This window comes from Mytilus californianus, unplaced genomic scaffold, assembly GCF_021869535.1.
Source record: "Mytilus californianus isolate M0D057914Y unplaced genomic scaffold, xbMytCali1.0.p SCAF_1, whole genome shotgun sequence".
Lineage (NCBI taxonomy): Eukaryota > Metazoa > Mollusca > Bivalvia > Mytilida > Mytilidae > Mytilus > Mytilus californianus.
This window is the reverse complement of record NW_026262581.1, coordinates 102916799-102938408: the sequence shown is the minus strand read 5'-3', so window position 1 is coordinate 102938408 and position 21610 is coordinate 102916799.

The window sequence follows — 21610 nt, the reverse complement described above, 5'->3', positions numbered from 1 at the left end:
CGACTAAGAACATTGGACACAATACACCTTATCGCCATTTGGTCCAATCCGGAAAAAAACAGTCACTTAGACAACTTCCTGTTTGGGTCATCCGGTGCAAAAACAAAGGTCATCAGTAACGAGCTGAGGGAGGAAAAAATTCAGAAAGCCAACACTTTGAAACTTTGATAGATTATGATCCACTTTTTCGAAACTCAAATTAAAGTAAAAAAAAATATTTTGTTTGAAGTGTTTACGATGGTTTAAACAGGTCTCATAAAAAAAGTATTATGCATGATACATTGTTTCCACAGGGCCCCAGATAGCTTGCAACTGGATGAAAAAGTTGTGTAATTTTAGAACTTACCCGGAATGAAATAAATAGCGATAAGGTGTATGGGGTCATCAAATATATCAATTTCACTTTTATAAAAATATAAAACATATGAACTATCCATTTCAACACGATTACAATTTCTAATTATACCATCAATTGTATTCATTTGTTATTAGATTATTATTTAGAATTGGATTGAGAGTATTTGTATTTTCGATTGTCAAATATTATCCCTTTTGAAGCCCTCTTCTTTTCATTTTTTCTGAATACAGTAATTTTACAAATATTACATGTATCATTTTCTAAGATAGAAAGATGCACAATACTAAATAGCATTATACCATTCAAATAAGGTCATTGTGTTAAGCCCCCCCCCCCCCCCCCCCCCCCCCCCAAAAAAAAAAATTATCAATGTTTTGTAACGGGGAAACCTAAATAATCAATTGGATAAAAATTACAAAAAGTAGTGCACAACACAATAAGATACTTTGAAATTTTCATCGTAATCCAGTCTGGCATAGGAGGATAAAGAGCGAGGACGAACGAACAAACGAACCAGTGCGCAAAAGATGGACAAATAGACATAAAGGGCATCACGTCTATATAACCTGTTTAGAGAAGAAATGATATAGTATCTCATTATTTATCCGTTTAGCCTAAATGTCTCGATTGTTTTACATTTAATATAAGACTATTTAAAAATATATATTATTTTAAACTTACTTGTTGAATTCAAGTATTCGAAATAAGTTGTATCGCTGTCTAATGTAATCTGTAACTTATTGGCATCTTCAAGGTCATCGTCGGTTGCTGTAACTGTGGATACAATATCGCCTACTAATACCTCATCATTATACCTTGTAAGGTCAGGTAAGGCGGAAAATGTAGGTATTTCGCCTGGAATGAAATATAAACATCACGCATTAAATGTGCAGGCAAAACAGTTCAGATTGATGCAACACAATTCATCAGATTGGGATGAAGTATAATAAAATCATTATTTTATTTTGAAAAAAAAACAAACTATTAGCATTGTCATTACTTTGTTTTTGAAAATACCATTGAAAAGTGTTCATATGAAAGATATTCGGAACTTGACTGTACTCTTGTATATTCGTTTTGAATGTCAGATTGAACTATTGTTATTATTCGTAATTGGAGGATGTCACTAGTTGAGTAGAAACTGATATCCACTCTGAACCACCTTAGACCACGCTGGTTTCTGGTTGGGTTCCTATTGCTAAATCTTGTTTTCTGTGCGATGATTTTTGGGCAGTTGTTTGTTTATTTGTTATTTTCTTTTTTGATATCGTGCTGTCTGATTTTATAGGAATTTTGTTTTGGATACCGTACTGTCTATTTTTATTGGACTTTTTTAAATTTAAATACCGTACTGTCTGTTTTCATTAGACTTTTGTTTTGGATACCGTACTGTCTGTTTTTATTAGACTTTTGATTTGGATACCGAACTGTCTGTTTTTGATGGACTTTTGATCATTGATTTCCCCCTTGGTTTCTTCTCCAATAATTTGAATGAACGATTTTCACGTGATAATATGTCAAACAATTACCAACAATAAAAACGTATTTAATCTTACCGTGAAGCGACCACTACATGTATGTGTTTGTTGTCTCTTTGACACATTCCCCATTTCCATTCTCAATTTTAATTTTATGTTATCAGATATTAATTGACGGCTGATAAGGTAATCACTGTATTTTCAATGGTATTTGATACAACGTGGAAATGTTCATTAATTTTACTATAAGTAAGTTATTTTGTAATTCCTGACATTATTTCTACCATCAAACTGATACCAAAAAACATACCCCCCCTTCCCCCCGGAAATGTTATACATTGACATTTTATGATTGATTATGTCTTACTTGGTGTAGTTGTCGCTCTAATAGCATATCGATAGTTGTTATTATTTGATGCTGGCGACCAGTCGTAAGGTGAGGGTGACGTCATAGCTGATGTCACCTCTGACAACTTAAGTCTGCTTCCACCATTTTGGGTATCATGAGTTATGATAAAGGTACCGGTTGAATGTCTAAATAAACAAATTCATATCTTTAACTTGTCCAGAGAATTCATATTGTTAAATTAATCAAATATATATCAGTTTGTCTGTGTTGTCTACTTCACATTGCATGTTGCAGCACACACTATCATTGCTATCCTATCTTTTAATAACTACAGTTTTTGTAATCACTATATTTGCGTTGTGCCGGCAACTTACATTTCGAGCCTATCGTAACTTATGTAACCACCCTATCGAGCTAATTACATGATTCGTAACATGTTATATAATGCGGTGCTTTCAGTCAAAATTTGTATTCTGTGTAATGTTTGTGAACTATTGTTTGGCATCCTCTTCTAAATTACAGAATGCTTGGTAATTTTCTCTCTTAACATTCACCAATAATGATTTGGACATCATTATAATGGACTTAAAACTACCAGTCAAGGTATAGGTCGTACTGAATAATCATTGACTATTAGACATTTGCGGAAACTGTCATACACCAACGATTAGGAATTCAATGACACTTACAGCTAGCAGGTAGCATTTAAATCTTGGGTCGTTTCACAGTGTAAATATAAACCGTCGGTTAAAAAAAAGACTAACTCCTATGATGTTTTTCTACATAAATGGGGTTTTTAAGAAATATCTGTAAAAACAATGACCTCTTGGCAGCTTGAGGTTATTCAATCTCCTGCTCTATTGATTCCTCCTCCTCTAGATTTTGCTGTAACTGGATCGCATTTTGTACTAATGTGTACATATTAATTATTGTACATTTGTTTTTATTCAGGTTGAACATGCTGTAAATGTACGGCGTATGATGGAATGGACAAATATCATTAAATAAATGAGACATGCAAACAAGATTTTCGGATTTCTCGTTGCAGTGGCTAGGTTGGGACATTTAATTAATAAAGCGATATTCTTTTTTATCTGGAGTCATACAGCGGCGGGTTTATTAATTATATTGTGTAACTTGCTTCCTCTGTCTTTTCAAATTAAAAAAAATATATAGCAAATTTACAGACACACAAACATCCACAAAGGTTTACAAAAAATGTTTTTTTTTGGTATAAAAGAATAGAAATAGCCCCCTCCCCTTTTCCTAAATTAGTTTTAAGGGCATAAGACACAGTAAAGATCCCACGGTGAAATTGTACTAAAGAGTGCACTTATGAAGTTGATTTAAAGAGATACGGTTCAAATTAATGTATATCAGGTGACTCCCAATTACTATATACTGCCCGTTTTTGTAAAGCGGTGGACTTATTATTGCGTAAACATTAATACAATATAATTGTATTTCGTGCCATTATTTCATATTTGTTCCGTTAATTGCTCCTCGGGTTTCGGATCGGGATACCCGGTGTGTAGACAAATCGTCATAATACTGTCGCACGTGCTTCCACCAATTCTATTTTCAGATTTATATTCATATCGGGGTCACATTCCGATCGGTAATCTTCGGGTATCATGTCGATGGCTAATTAGATGGCATGCAGTCCCAAAATACGCACTGGGTGTTCATACTTTACAACTATTTCAAGCATTGTTTCCTACGGAGCTTTTGTACTTTTCTGATGTACCTTTCAGAATGTTGTAAATCAAATTTTAGAGTTTTAATCAATTTGATGTGCACGAATTTGCCAGCTAATGGCAACTTAAGTACTAAATATAATAACCAAATATATTTTTGTTGACTTACAGTCCCATATAGTCATCTTGATAAACTCGAATTCTATCTCCATTTGCAATATTTTCAGTTTCCTCATCACCAGGATCTGTTATTAAATTAAAATCAATCTTTATTTGATCATTTAAATACTTTATTCTGAGGAGAAAAGATTAAGTACTTCATCCCGGTTAAATGTGTGTGAGAGTTTGATTTAGAGGAATATTTGTTAAGAAGAATTTTGCTTCACAATCATTGTCCTACCTGCGACGAAAATCTCGGACGCTAGATTGACTTTACGGTATGGGTTGTTCTCATTATTGAAGGTCGTGCGGTGACCTATAATTGCTTACATCTACGTCATTTGCACTCTGGTGGACAGTTGTCTAATTGGCAATCATATCACATCTCCTTTATTTTAGACATGCAACACCGAGCGTCGTTGGTCTTTGTGAGCAGGTCAAAAGGCATGACAAATCACTGTTGTAAACAGTTCATGATATCGATATGAATAGAACTATAACTAATCTTACTATTTGCCGTCAATACATTGGTACCAACTAATGTGTACGAACTTCCAGCATCTAGTCGCCAAACTTGGGCATCAATATTACCATTCATGTCGGCATGAAATCTCCATCTTCTAATAAATCCACAGCAAGGAAATTTATAACCATTCCTGGTTATCAATATTGCCACACCTTTAAAGGAAGAAATGCCATTACAATGATATCGTGTTTTCCAGACTATTGCAAAAACGATTAGTGTGAACAAGTGTTTTCTTTTGATTTAAATTATTTCCATACTTGTTCCTCATTACAATCTGTAATACAAAAGTGTGCATGTTGTTGTGCAAAAGTCGAGAACACGTGTAACGTTAACAATGATGGTATATTTATATCTAATGATTATGTTTCAAAATTAATTGGAAAAAATGAAGGAGAACAAATTTTCCTTGGCTAGATCGTAGAAGAAGCTTATGTCCATCAATTGTAAAGTTATTATTTTATAACACCTATAAATGTGCTTCGCAATTTTAAATCTAACGTCAGTTTTTGATTGCGGTGTTTTTTTTAGGGTGAAAATGTGTAAATACCACTCCCAATTCCTATATTGATATATTCCAAAGTCCCTACCAAACATATGTTTCATAAGAAAATCACCACCCATTTATATGTTTCCCAGCTATCAGAAATACAGTTGATATCTTAATTTGATGGTAACGACACGAATTTTTCATAAAAGTTAGAAAAAAAGATAAGTACATAGTTTTTTCGAACAACTGAACAGAAGATGAATAATTATGTCCAATTGATATATATATATATATCTACCCATTGTTATATTATTTTTTGTGAAATTGCACCCTTAAATTTATTTGACATTTTGAAAAAGTGATCCATACAAGCTGCACGTGTGCATATACCTTAACATAGGCAGAGACCACTTCCTTCGTTACGTAATTATTCCAAGCTCTAAGATGGCGTGTATATCGTAATAATTCAATTTTGGATGTAACACGTCTTCTGATTGGCTGAAAGTGTTTTGTCTATCAGCTAATAGACATAATTTTGTCATGTGACCGCGACGTCATCAACGTTTTTATCATGATTTACTCCTTTTTAGAATTAAATTATAAGAAATGACTTTAATATTTTTTCTGTCTATTCGAAATAACATAAAAAATGTGGTGCACACTTTTAAATAACCCGCTACGCGGGTTATTCAGTGTGTACCATATTTTTTATGTTATTTCGAATAGACAGAAAAAATATTAAAGTAATTTCTTATAATTTAATTCTAAAAAGGAGTAAATCATGATAAAAACGTTGATGACGTCAATTTATGTTAATTGCCTTAAATATTTATAAAAAACTAACACAAAAAGTTATTACATTCACCCGATTCAGTACTTTTAAAATAGCTGAAGATCTAAACAATTCAGCTTCATATAAAATTTAAAGTAACACATTTCTTCCATTGATTTCATATATAAGGAGCTGTAGTGTGATTGCGAAGGAGAAATATCAGAGGACAAGGGTTTCTACGTTTAAAAAACGGCTATATATTGAAAACATTAAGACCCAGGTACTGAATGGGTTGTGTAGTGGGTTCCATATATTGTTGTTTATGGTATATTTTTTTGTAAGAAGTGCATTTAAAATATTGCCGAAGTCATAACAAACCTGTTTCTTGATCTCTATTGTCATCAGCGTTTTCTGTATCTTGTGTTCCTGTATCACGATCTGTGGCACAAGATGTTACAGTTGGAGCCAACCACCAACCTTTGAAATATATGTATAGGAAATTGGAACCGAGTCTCATCTTTGACATTTATAAAAGAAGTATATCCGTAGAATAAATAACAGAAAACATTTCAGTGAGAAACACACAAATTTCTGTACAAAAAAGTTTACATATAAAACATTGCTGGAAACTAAACATGTTCTGACGTTTTGTTGGTTGAAATATATAATGCGGCTATGAAAGTTTACATATGATATTCATTTAGATTTTTCATATACGGTGACTCATAGCGTCAATTAGGTTTTCAAGCATTTCTTGATTGAATAACGAATCAAATAAAAATGTTGATGAGCGAAGCAAGATTACACTAGTGTTCTGTTTACTTGCAAATAATTTCCTGTTCATAACTCAATAGTAAAAAAATACCCTTTTTTTAATACCAATACACTTTGACGTTGGCAATGTTATCAATATTACTGATCTGATGCGGCATCAGACAGATTTTTAACAAACAACGCAGATCATTTTCATGATTACATTTAATTAAAGTTAACTCTGATATTACAAATGTCGAGCATTATTCTCAATTATTTCATCAAATAAGCTTGATGCCACACTTATATTTAAAAAATTAGACTTCGCACAAGAAATGTCACAGAAGATAGTTTCAATATCATCACTGTGTATCATCGCCACCGGAAATTTGGTAACAACGAAGCGGAGAGAAAGGAGAAAAAAAATAAACAAGGTAAGCCATCCTTTAATCTAAACCATGTTTACCATTTTGATGAGATTATCGCTTATGAAAGGATTTTCTGATATATAGTGCTTCATTTTTTATGCCAACAAGTAGCAAACAAAGACAAGAATTTGTGTTATACTCCAAAACCGTGCACTTGGTACCAGAAAATTTTGAGGTCGATCGCCCTCCGATGTCCCGCTGGCCAGATATTCAACTGTTTTTCATATTTTTCCAGACAAAGTTTGGTAGAGCGGTCTAGATACAGCACAAACAACATTTTCCAAAAGACCAAAAAAAGTGAAAAAGTATATTTAAACACAACGCATTTGACTAACAGGTCGAACAACGGATGTTCTTAAACCCTGCTGACTGCCATTGGCGATTGCCAAATAAACGGATCACAAGATGTAACAAAATGGATCTTTATTATTAATTTAATACCAAACAGAAAACAATAAACTTGCAGAAAAGATGGTATACCGCAAACATGAGGTGCAAAAACTTGTACACCATATCTGGATTTCGACAATTAATGTCTCTTCAGTGATGTTAGGAATCGAAACGGTATTTGGAAGGCCATATAATTTACCTCAATTTAGGATAGACTCTTGAATTTTGAAGAGACGAAATAGGATGAACGGATCATATAAACCCGAAGGCAAATACAATACAAGCCCAAACGAAAAAATATAAATAAGTCTAAATTGAAAGCAACGTTCAAACCTATGATTGCGTTGGATAAAACCGCAATTTTTATACGTGTGCATGCCAAACCAATTTCTTGGTAGAGGGGTCTAAATACAGCACAAACAACATTTTCCAAAAGACCAAAAAAGTGAAAAAGTATATTTAAACACAACGCATTTGACTAACAGGTCGAACAACGGATGTTCTTAAACCCTGCTGACTGCCATTGGCGATTGCCAAATAAATGGATCACAAGATGTAACAAAATGGATCTTTATTATTAATTTAATACCAAACAGAAAACAATAAATTGCGGAAAAGATGGTATACCGCAAACATGAGGTGCAAAAATTTGTACACCATATCCGGATTTCGACAATTAATGTCTCTTCAGTGATGTTAGGAATCGAAACGGTATTTGGAAGGCCATATAATTTACCTCAATTTAGGATAGACTCTTGAATTTTGAAGAGTCGAAATAGGATGAACGGATCATATACACCCGAAGGCAAATATAATACAAGCCCAAACGAAAAAATATAAATAAGTCTAAATTGAAAGCAACGTTCAAACCTATGATTGCGTTGGATAAAAACCGCAATTTTTATACGTGTGCATGCAAAACAAATTTCTTGGTAGAGGGGTCTAAATACAGCACAAACAACATTTTTCAAAAGACCAAAAAAGTGAAGAAGTATATTTAAACACAACGCATTTGACTAACAGGTCGAACAACGGATGTTCTTAAACCCTGCTGACTGCCATTGGCGATTGCCAAATAAACGGATCACAAGATGTAACAAAATGGATCTTTATTATTAATTTAATACCAAACAGAGAACAATAAACTTGCGTAAAAGATGGTATACCGCAAACATGAGGTGCAAAAATTTGTATGTACCATATCCGGATTTCGACAATTAATGTCTCTTCAGTGATGTTAGGAATCGAAACGGTATTTGGAAGGCCATATAATTTACCTCAATTTAGGATAGACTCTTAAATTTTGAAGATTCGAAATAGGATGAACGGATCATATAAACCCGAAGGCAAATATAATACAAGCCCAAACGAAAAAATATAAATAAGTCTAAATTGAAAGCAACGTTCAAACCTATGATTGCGTTGGATAAAAACTGCAATTTTTATACGTGTGCATGCAAAACAAATTTCTTGGTAGAGGAGTCTAATTACAGCACAAACAATATTTTCCAAAAGACCAAAAAAGTGAAAAGGTATATTTAAACACAACGCATTTGACTAACAGGTCGAACAACGGATGTTCTTAAACCCTGCTGACGGCCATTGGCGATTGCCAAATAAACGAATCACAAGATGTAACAAAATGGATCTTTATTATTAATTTAATACCAAACAGAAAACAATAAAATTGCGGAAAAGATGGTATACCGCAAACATGAGGTGCAAAAATTTATACACCATATTCGGATTTCGACAATTAATGTCTCTTCAGTGATGTTAGGATTCGAAACGTTATTTGGAAGGCCATATAATTTACATCAATTTAGGATAGACTCTTGAATTTTGAAGAGTCGATATAGGATGAACGGATCATATAAACCCGAAGGCAAATATAATACAAGCCCAAACGAAAAAATATAAATAAGTCTAAATTGAAAACAACGTTCAAACCTATGATTGCGTTGGATAAAAACCGCAATTTTTATACGTGTGCATGCAAAACAAATTTCTTGGTAGAGGGGTCTAAATACAACACAAACAACATTTTCCAAAAGACCAAAAAAGTGAAAAAGTATATTTAAACAAAACGCATTTGACTAACAGGTCGAACAACAGATGTTCTTAAACCCTGCTGACTGCCATTGGCGATTGCCAAATATATATATAAGTCTAAATTGAAAACAACGTTCAAACCTATGATTGCGTTGGATAAAAATCGTAATTTTTATACGTGTGCATGCAAAACAAATTTCTTGGTAGAGGGGTCTAAATACAGCACAAACAACATTTTTCAAATGACCAAAAAAGTGAAAAAGTATATTTAAACAAAACGCATTTGACTAACAGGTCGAACAACGGATGTTCTTAAACCCTGCTGACTGCCATTGGCGATTGCCAAATAAACGGATCACAAGATGTAACAAAATGGATCTTTATCATTATTTAATACCAAACAGAAAACAATAAACTTGCAGAAAAGATGGTATACCGCAAACATGAGGTGCAAAAGTTTGTACACCATATCCGGATTTCGGCAATTAATGTCTCTTCGGTGATGTTAGGAATCTGGTATTTGGAAGGCCATTTAATTTAACTCAATTTAGGATAGACTCTTGAATTTTGAAGTGTCGAAATAAGATGAACGAATCATATAAACCCGAAGGCAAATATATCCGGATTTCGACAATTAATGTTTCTTCAGTGATGTTAGGAATCGAAACGGTATTTGGAAGGCCATGTTATTTACCTCAATCGAGGATAGACTATAGATAGATATATATATATATAAGTACGTCTGAACCAGTGACGACTCTACAACAGAGTATATATATATATATTGTTTAATTCTAAATATCTTGAATATAACATGAATTATTCATTGTTTAGAAGGAAAGTGAAAAAAATAATTTGTTTGCATTGAAAATTAGGGGGGAAATGAATTATTCATTGCATTTCGAAATAATTTTCTAGTTACTGTATGTTATTGAGAAGTAGCTTGTTTTTTTGTTTAAGTCGGGAAAAAATGTTTAAGAGAGAGAGAGAGAAAATACATACCCCTAAAAAAACCGGTCAGTGCCTAAAATATAATTCAATAAACAAAAATTCCGCAAATAGATCGCCGACTAAGAATATTTAGATCTTTTGAAGGACGTTAAACATCCAAACTACTATTACGACTGACTATAAATGTGTGGTCACCAAATACAAATAGTCACAGATAAAAGAAGGAAAAAAACTGTTGTTATGTTTGGCCTAAATTAAAAGGAGTGGGTGGAGGGGTAGTGCGGGAGCGGGGTATATTCGCCCGACATCTCTTTTTGTTGTCTATTTCACGAATAAGATTTTGATATTGTGTCAAATAAATTGATATAATTCAATACATGTAAGACTTGCAATTGCATTAACAGTTACAACAGCAAGTGGTTATTTTTTTTTCAAACACACCTTCTCTGTATTGAAACTAACGAGATTTCAATTTGATTTTCTGGAAGGCGGCAGGAGGATTATGAATGATAAATAACTTGGCCGGGTAAGAACTGAAAATATATGACTTTGAACAAGACAGGATAAAAATGAATATTCTGCAGCACAAAATGCCGGAAACAAATGTGTTACAGTACATAATGGAGGAAAAAATCCTCGTGCAACCCCCCCCCCCAAAAAAAAATCGAATCAAATGGTCTAGTCGTCCCTTTATAAAGGTATGCAACTCGACCTATATATTTAAGAAACAACATTCATTTAACCTTCAAATGTATGTAAATATTCGAATCTTTAGCGAGATGCTAAATCAATTGTTTTTCATATGTTATTAGGAGACAAACGTACAACTAAAGCACGAAAGCACCCCTAAATATGAAAGGTATACCCGACTTTTACCGATTTCAGTATTTTAACCAAACTGTATCCAAGGGCAGATATCTAAATTAACGCTTTATCAAATCAATTTTTTTATTTCGTGGATTTTTTCCAAAGAATTTATGAGAATACACCATCAGGATCTAAACTGATTTTCACTTGCCATTAGTAGATTTTTAATATGTGACTTTATTTCTTTAGCTATAAAGATGCATTAGAACTTCAAGCTCTAGTGTATAAATAAGTATACAACATATTAATCTTAAAATATCATTACAACTGTTCTGTATACAAGATATGCGTATCTTCTATCTTCTCTATTATAAGGCTTTATTTAAATATTTCTGCGATATCAAAACTTTCTCAAAATGATGTTTTATAGCATATTATTTTCAAAAATTTCAAACAGTATTAGTCGCGAGCTTGTACCTTTTTTTCATTTTAGTTTTTATTAGAAATGTTCTTTAAACTAACATACTGGTTGTAGTTTCCTTTAAAAATAAGTCAATATTACTTATAAAATAAGGAGATGTGGTATGATTGTCAATGAGACGACTATCCAACAGAGTCCAAATGAAGCGGATTAAAGCAACTATAGGTCACCGCACGGCCTTCAACAGTGAGAAAAATCCCATACCGTATAGTCAGCTATAAAAGTCCCCGACTTGACAAACGAAAATAACAATTGTCTGATTTATGACTAAACGATAAACGAAAAACAAATATGACAGACAGCAACCTACAACAACTACTAAATTACAGGCTCCTGACTAGGGACAGGCACGTGAGCAAGCTTCCCTGGAATATAGAATGTGGCGCGTTTTAACATGCTTGTGACTTGGATGGAGAGTTGTCTCATTGGCACTCATACCACATCTTCTTATATATATTGTGGGCGCTCAAATCTCCCCTCACCTATAAAAACTAACCGGGTTTTGTTTTCGTAGAAAAAGATATTCAACTAGTAATTTATGTAAACTATGTTTAAAATCTAAAACTATATTTTGTGACATGGTCCTTCTTTAGCAAACTGAATACCTGTTTAAAGAGCATATGAGGAAAAGAGATTTTATCATGTAAACATTACGATGATTCATGGGATAATCAAAGTGAAAGGCGAGTCATTCTTAAATGTGTATAAAAAGATATAAAAAAAATTCTCACCAGGTTAATATAGTTCAAATAGTTTAGTTTACATAAAATGTGTATGTAAAATATCATTTGACTTTGCTTGTTAGTGACAGCTGTCAATTAACTATACGAGTAGCCTGTCAAAGACACAGCAAAAGTGTAAAAGAAAGTCAAACATGTATCCACTGTTGTATGTATCGTATTCAAATTGTAAACGCCTAATTTACAATTTTTTTTTTAATATCAAAATTTTATGACTGGGGGAAAAGATAAACTGATTTTTCATTTGTTCAATGTATTAAAATTGATTACATTACATTGCATCTCATATCTGATGTAAACTCGGATATATAAGAAATATAATGCATAATTAGGTTTTTGAACTTATAGCACTTTTTCTTGAAAAGGACGGCATATACATTTTTTAAAACTAGCAAGTTGCCATACAGTTGGAAAACAAGTTGCCGTACTGTAAATCTGTAAACACGAGCAAGTTGTCGTACCCTAGACTTGATTGTTTTTTTTTAAATTTCTGATATTCTTTAGAAAACATCTTTTTGATAGCGAATTTCAGTAAATATGATGTCACACTATTATAATCTAAAAATTTGTCTGGAAAAAGAGTGAAAAACAGTTGAAAATCTGGTCAGCTGGACGTCGGAGGGCGATCGACTTCTAAATTTTCTGGTACCAAGTGCTACTTGTTACTTCAAAAAATTAAAGCACTATATATCAGAACATCGTTTTATAAGCGATAACTTCATCAAAATCGTAGAAATGGTTTAAATTAAAGGTTTTCTTACCTTGTTTAATTTTTTTCTCCTTTCTGTCCGCTTCGTTGGTACCCAATTTCCGGTGGCGATGATACACAGTGATCATGAGATCTATCGAAGATCAACTACCAATTACCAGTATCTTATCAATTCAATCCTCCATTTTAATGTCCAGAATTGTTAAGTTTACGATATCAGTTTGGTACTATATTTTTAACCATAAACATGACCGAGTAGACAATTTGTGTAAATTCAAAGGACAGCAGATGAAACCATTTTTCATTTTATGAGTTTTATGAATTTTAAAGGAATTCGTAATATGTTAAAAACAAATTTTGATTAAATAAATGGTAATATTTCAGTAACAATATTTTTCATGTGAACTAAATGTAAGTTGAATAAAAAAGGATACCACAGATACAGTTAATTCTGACTCATATCTTGACACGCATCTAGAAATTGACAATGAGGGTAGGTTTGGCTCATATCTTGATATGCATCTAGAAATTATCGATGAGGTTCGATTGAGAACAAAATTTTACGATGAAAGCGTGAATTTCAGCTTTCCAATAGTGAATTTTCTATTTCTATATAGTATCATTCCAGCAGCGTTTACATACGATATATATATATATATATCCCAGTTGATTCAATATTCAAGAGCTTGCATTTTCTATTAAGTTTCCTTCATAGAGTGTTGCTGCTTACAAGAACCTATTGAACCATTGCTTGGTTCAACATGGTAAAATTGAAGAAATCCTTTGAAAATTTAACGGACGCCATCACGAGTTGGTTGACCGTCATGGAATATCTGTGTCCCAGATGACGACAGATATGTTCCAATTGTCATAACCAAAATCCCCTCCTATTTTCCTCGAGCAACATGACTGGTTCCACTAGTAGATATGTTTCATTTTCCAGAGAACATGAGTAAAATTTTTTGTTGGGTTCGTGTGGCTGAGGTTTTGCTTTCCGTATAGTGTTTTATGGACTTGATTTTTTTTCGTCGTTTTTCTTTTTTTGCCATGGCTTGTTCGACTTCTGAGTTTTGAATGCCACGTTGGAATCGTCCACCTCTTTTTAAATGTTGTTAGCAATTAAAAATACCAAAAAAAAAAAAACGATGATGCAAAAAGTCCATAATCGAAATACTTCAAGGGTAAAAAGGAAATAAGAAAAGAAATGAAAACAACCGAGATCAATTTGTCTGAAGGAGTTGGAACCTTTTTTGAAACTAAATCAACAATTAATGAATAGTCTAGAAATATATATAAAACAAAATAATGAGTAAACGTAAATGTGACAGCAATCGAATAACAACAAAAACAATGAAAAAGTCCTAATGATGCCGATAACAGTCATGTGGACACATGACCATAGTAAAACTCTAAAGAGTTGAAATTTCCATATGCTCAATTCTCTAATTTGCCTCCAGATTTCAATTGTGTTTAAAGGCAACAGCAACTATGCTATAGATCTTACATTCGTTTAAGAATCCCGAATAAACAAGATTTAAATTTAAAATGGACTCACTGTTTCATTTATTAAAAATGTTTTTAATAACCTTGGGTCAGCAATAGTGATAAATTCATGTATTTAATATTTTACAATGTTGTGTAGCAAACGTTAAATAAATAGTAACTCAGACGATAGTTCCACTATCTTTCGACAAATTGTGATTTTGAATGTCCCGTTGGTATCTTTCGCCTCTCTTTTATATGAATGAACTAATTGAATAAAATTCTTTAAAAAAAACAACAGATGTAAAGATCGTTCATCCGAGGGTCCGATCAGCTTATTTATCACACTAAAATAAGATATGCTACCGAAGCGGACTAAGGTACCAACAGACAGCTTTGGGACTATCAAACAGATAACAGTAATGTATTAGGGTTTTAAACTGACGATACAGATGCTGTATTAGTAGAAGTTATTAATAGTTAATGCTTTTGATAATGTTTACCATGTTCAATTTGATATACAAATATGCCATGCAATTATTTTTAAGAAAACATATGATTTACTAATATTAAAAACATCAGTTTAAAATCTTACCGTGAACAAGTGAAATATATATTAATGTAAAAAAGACGACAGTATTTTTCTTGTGTGCCATACTCGACAAACTGATGTTGTATGCGCATTGAATTAAAAAAGGCCCCAGTTTTAGTACAGAAATCAGTAACAAATCAAATCAATTTGACTTTGATACTTTGGATTTATTTAAGAAATGTCAGTCATCTTACAACAATAAGAATGATCTGCCTTACTTTTTCCTCAAACTATATTTACTCCTTTATTTAAAAATAAGTTTTCCACAATGCATTATTTATTGAAAATGAATATAGCTTTAATATATGTTATTTCACAATGGAAGGTAGACATGATTGTTACTATTTTACGATATTATTGAAAAAGCAAATAAAAAATAAATAGAATAAATAAATAAATAAATCAAATATGATAAACAATTAAAAAATAAAATACATACATGACCGTACTTTGACCTATAATTGTTTACTTTTTACACATTGTGACTTGGATGGATAGTTGTCTCATTGCCACTCATACCACATCTTCTTATTTATATGAGCTTAAATTAATAAACAGCTACGATAAAGTAATTAATAAAAAAAAACTAAATAAAAAAGAATACTTAGATAAGTTAATCAATTGATTTCGTGAACTACTAACGAAAAAATAAATAAGGGTTTCTAATATATTCAATAATGAAATAAAATATATCTAATTTTCAAAATTATTCTATTTGGAGGTTGGAGTTTTCACTCGGGTATGTTGTTATTTACAGCTCTATGACTGAAGCTAAGATTTTACTTATAAAAAGTACGACTGTAACAATTTTAAAAGATTGTATTCAGAGTTGTTATTAATTGATTGAATGCAACATTACTATCTTTGTAGATGTTATTCCAGAGAAAACATATTATGGGTATGCGCCTGTCCGGAATCTTGGTCCGTTGCTGTTTATGTTCATGTACATGACGACAATCGTGTCTGTTGTTTTATGTTTATGTGTCTTTGCGGAATCTTGTCGGTTCATGTTTATGTACTTGAATTCTGAAATCTCCCAATTTTACGCCAACACAATATCTATTCACAGATGTATATTTGCCAGTGCAAGCTTTAGAGGATAGTACCGAATTAAATGGAAAAAATTGGAATATTACCAATATGAATGATTTTGACAGAATTTGTAAAAAAAAATGTGAAACTTTGACATTAGAGTGATAGTGTAATGTTTTCTGGAATTCCAATCCCTGATCCTATATTGTAAATACATTTCGTAAAAAGAAATTGAGGTCACTACTCTAAAATTTATATTTGCCGGTTGGTTTTTTTTTCTTCAGTTTTTAGGGCATTATGGTTTTATGGCTTCTTTCATTTCTATTTGACAAAAGTAAACCAATATAGCTCCTTCCAATGACAACACGATTTGTGCCATAAGTGGAACAAAAACGGCTTTACCTTTCGGAGCATATGAGTTTATTCCCGGTTTCTGCGGGTTTCATGTTGCTTAATCTTTTGTTTTCTGTGGAGTGTGTTGTGAACATTTCTTTGTGAGTGCGTCTTTTGTTACATGTACCATGGTTTTATTTGTTTGAGAAAGGATACACTCTCCAAAATGAATAACACAAGAATTTCGGATCAGTACAATTAAAAGCTTTATCTAAAAGTCTTAATACCGATCCTGACATTTTTCTCAAACATATCAATTTCCAGGACTTAAAACATGGACCATTTGTGATTAAGCGAACGAGGATTATTGAAAAGATTTGTCCATTTTAAGTTTATTCCTGCATTTTTGTAGACCTGCATGGTATTAATGTAATTCTTTATTTTGACTATATGTTCAGTTTTGTTGTGGATCAATGCCTTCCATGTAAGCCAAGTATTCCAGAAAAGCGATTGGAACGCACCATGAACGTTATTCTCATTTTACGCTAGTGATGTCCATTTGAGCTTTTCAGACTGCTTGGCTCCTGTGCTACTTTTTCGACATAGATGAAGGTAAAATAAGGTATATGATGTAGCCCCAGATTATATAAAAAGAGAAAAATTTCTTCAAATCCTTTAAATTTATGTTAATTTTAATGAAAAAAATTGAGTAGGTTGATATAACCTGAGCACTTTAGTCGACATGTCGCTGTATTGTCATAAACATGTCGAAATTGACACTTTTCATCTAAAATGGCCCTTTTTACACATAATTTTAGGGAAAATGAGATATTTTAAAGGGTCGAGCAATTGATTTTCTGGGTTAGGAGTTGAGGAATTTGAAGGGTGCAGGTGGATTTTGGAAATGGATGTGCTGGTCTGGTCAGAACGGAAAACAAACAATCTTACGCAAAATAGCAGGATATAATTGTGTACAAAATCGAACATAAATTTTAGCACGAAAAAAATCATGCAATAGATAATCCTGCCTTGCAACAGGTGAAAATGAAATATTACGTCTGCGAAAGTCTTCCTGGTCCTTTCCAAGAAAATAAAATGGTCGCCCCTAACATACTATAGCCACATTAACAATAAATAATTTCATCATAGATATCAGAATTAAAATTGTATACGCCAGACGCGCGAAGTTAATAATGCCAAATAAAGTACGAAGTTGAAGAACATTAAAATGTTTAACTGTTCCAAAGGAAAATATTAATTTGAGTAAGGTTTTTTTTGTCGTTTATATTTAAATTTTTTAAAATCTAGACTAACAGGCAAAAATCATTAAAGCCAAATAGAAGTATGAATGCAACAAAGACGAAAGCAACGTGAGCATGCCGATTGGATAAAAATCTCATTGGATAAATAGAATTAAGACACATAGATACATTTGTATATAAAGCAGTTACAATATTAAAGCGTGAATACCCTTTCCTTCAACCTATGGCCAACTAACCCATATCTCAAGGTTAATGAATTCTTTATGGAATTATTTTTCTATTCTGATCGTGTGAGTAAACAAACATGACTGCAAAAAATATAATTTACACGAACCACGGTCTTGTTTATAGGTAATGGGACTAAGGGCGTGTTACAATAGAAATTGGCTATGACTTTTGTTAAATAAGTCGATAGTAAACGTAACATGAAATGCAATATTGGTATTCCGTTGATTTTATTATTAACATGTTTTGTTCATTTTGGGACATTTAAATAAATCAAGATCAAGATCAAAAGCTTCATTAAAGTAAATATTTAGATGCAAAATTTTAATTGTCACTAAACCTTGTTCTTTTTTAAAGCCACTATTTAGTATTCTCACCTCTTATGGAATGATAATTAAAGGGCAATGTCATTCACATTAAAAGAAACATTACAAGAACGTTTGAATAAAAGATAATGTACAAATATTTACATCCCTTTTTGTTTAATAAAGAGACGGAAAAAAGGTGAAAAAGGTATCAAGTGCGTTGATATGATTTGGGTTAAATTTTATCTAAAATACAAATAATGATTTTTTTTAAATGTTGAATCGACGTTAAAGATAAATTTCAATTTAAAATAATTTCTATTTATGGGTCATACAGTTATAAAATCATAATTGAGGTATAAAGGAAAATGGTGCAATTACACGAAATTGTGGTGACAAAGAATTAACGAAGATAACGAAAAGTTTTATGAATCTTCACGGTCAACACTACAGCTACAAGGATTGTTCTTACTATATTGAACATTTTAGAAAAAAAACCAGACTTAAATATACAAAAACCTTTGCGCCTTTTGTTTGCGGTATATCATCTTTTCCGCAAGTTTATTGTTTTCTGTTTAGTATTAAATTTAAATTAAGATCCATTTATTACATCGGTGATCCGTTTATTAGGCAATCGCCAATGGCAGTCAGCAGGGTTTAAGAACATTTGTTTTTCGACCTGTTAGTCAAATGCCTTTTGTTTAAATATACTTTTTCACTTTTTTGGTCTTTTGGAAAATGTTGTTTGTGCTGTATTTAGACCCCTCTAACAAGAAATTTGTTTTGCATGCACACGTATAAAAAATGCGGTTCTCATCCAACGCAATCATAGGGTTGAACGTTGTTTTCAATTTAGACTTGTTTAAGTTTTTTCGTTTGGGCTTGTACTATATTTGCCTTAGGGTTTATATGATCCGTTTATCCTATTTTGACCCCTCAAAATTCAAGAGTCTATCCTCAATTGAGGTAAATTTTTGGGCTTTCCAAATACCGTTTCGATTCCTAACACCACTGAAGAGACATTATTTGTCGAAATCCGGATATGGTGTACAAAAACCTTTGCACCTTTTGTTTGCGGTATATCATCTTTTCCGCAAGTTTATTGTTTTTTGTTAAGTATTAAGTTTAAAATTTAGATCCATTTATTACATCGGTGATCCGTTTATTTGGCAATCGCCAATGGCAGTCAGCAGGGTTTAAGAACATTTGTTGTTCGACCTGTTAGTCAAATGCGTTTTGTTAAAATGTACTTTTTCACTTTTTTTGTATTTTGGAAAATGTTGTTTGTGCTGTTTTTAGACCCCTCTAACAAGAAATTTGTTTTGCATGCACACGTATAAAAATTGCGGTTTTTATCCAACGCAATCATAGTTTTGAACAAACAGCGCGAGCGCTGTTCATCAAGATATTTCAACATAAATTCTAGTTTCAAGTAAGTAGAAATTAAACTGCTATAATTGTGCCACATTTTTAATATCAATATAAATAAGAAGATGTGGTATGAGTGCCAATGAGACAACTCTCCATCCAAGTCACAATGTATAAAAAGTTAACAATTATAGGTCAAAGTACGGCCTTCAACACAGAGCTTTGGCTTACACCGAACAGCAAGCTATAAAGGGCCCCAAAATCTATTATTCCTCACCTTTAACCAAAAGTTTCAGTTACAAACATTTGTAGCATAATCTGAATATTGACGACTTCAAGTCTAAACCACCTGTGCTAGTTCTCCATTCATATATAATCCAGCTTGCCACATCATTACTGGTGACCTAAACATTGTCAACTACACACTGCGAATTGTGTTAACTGAAGGATTGAAATACAGCCAACCATGTACTAGTCAACCATGTTCCTAAACTGGTAATGCAACTTCAGAAAACTAATTCAGCCGAGATTTATACCAGACAAGGGACAAAATGTGAAATAGAAATCGTAGATACTCTTTCCAAATGGGTTCAGGATGTGAGATCGTTGATACCAACTAGGACAAACAAAAGAATCTGTGAACACTCACGTTATGTGTATCTTTAAGGATCCAAATGTTGGTAAGCACTTGTCCTACTTCTATTACAAATGTAATGTTGTCCCTGCAGACAAAGCCTCAAACAAAATCGTGTTTGTTTGCTTGTAGATAAATTAACGTACTAAATAAAGGGATTAGATATTGATATTTCACTTGGAATCCAAACATATATTCAAATGATACTTACTAAAGAAAAAATCCAGTACAACCATAGGTCGGTTATATATTCCTAAGAAAGAGAAAATCCAGTACAACCATAGGTCGGTTATATATTCCTAAGAAAGAGAAAATCCAGTACAACCATAGGTCGGTTATATATTCCTAAGAAAGAGAAAATCCAGTACAACCATAGGTCGGTTATATATTCCTAACAAATACAATACACTAAATCATTTAAAACAACTGTTATGGAAACGTTTAATAAACAAAAAGTAACGCATGGAAAATACGAAAAAAATATTAACATCGCTCTTTCAATTTGCCTATTTTACACGTGCTCCATGATTCTGTTTTGACAGACAAACGTGCATAGAGGACCTAGTTTTTTTTTATATAAATGCATTGTTTAATAATTTCCTTAACATGGTACTTACAAGAAACTCGTTTCGTATGACTTTAGATCTGAATCATCTAGAAATTGAAATGAGGGACGGTTGAGAATAAAACTTAACGACAAAAAGTATGAATATACTTTCTGATTTTCATACCTTTCATACCTTCCCTCAACTATCTAATATAGACGCTTTTGTGTACTAGAATATTGCATGACGTGGCAAAAAAAAGCATATTATCTCTCTGGATTCCGTATAAATGTTTACATTAGCTGCACATCCATGGCATTGTACAGTAATACATATTTCATTGTGTGTTGAAAGCAAGAAAAAGTTTGGTCCAATATTTCAAATAATCAAAAATAAATTTGACACCTGTCAAACAATCTTATATGAATCTATTCTTTATCTTTCTTTATGTGACACTACACTTTATTTACTCAAAACGTATTTCTTAAAGATCCTATTTGTAAAAAAATATCACTTTGTTACAAATACATCAGAATTTTAAATTTTCTTTATGAACATATTAGTTATTCGAAACAATTTTTTAAATCTAATTAAAAAAATCAAATAAATATTGAATTTTTTTTTTGATGAATACTACAATTAAAAGAGATAAACACAAACAACAATCACCAAATCAATCAAGTTTATGTTTGTTT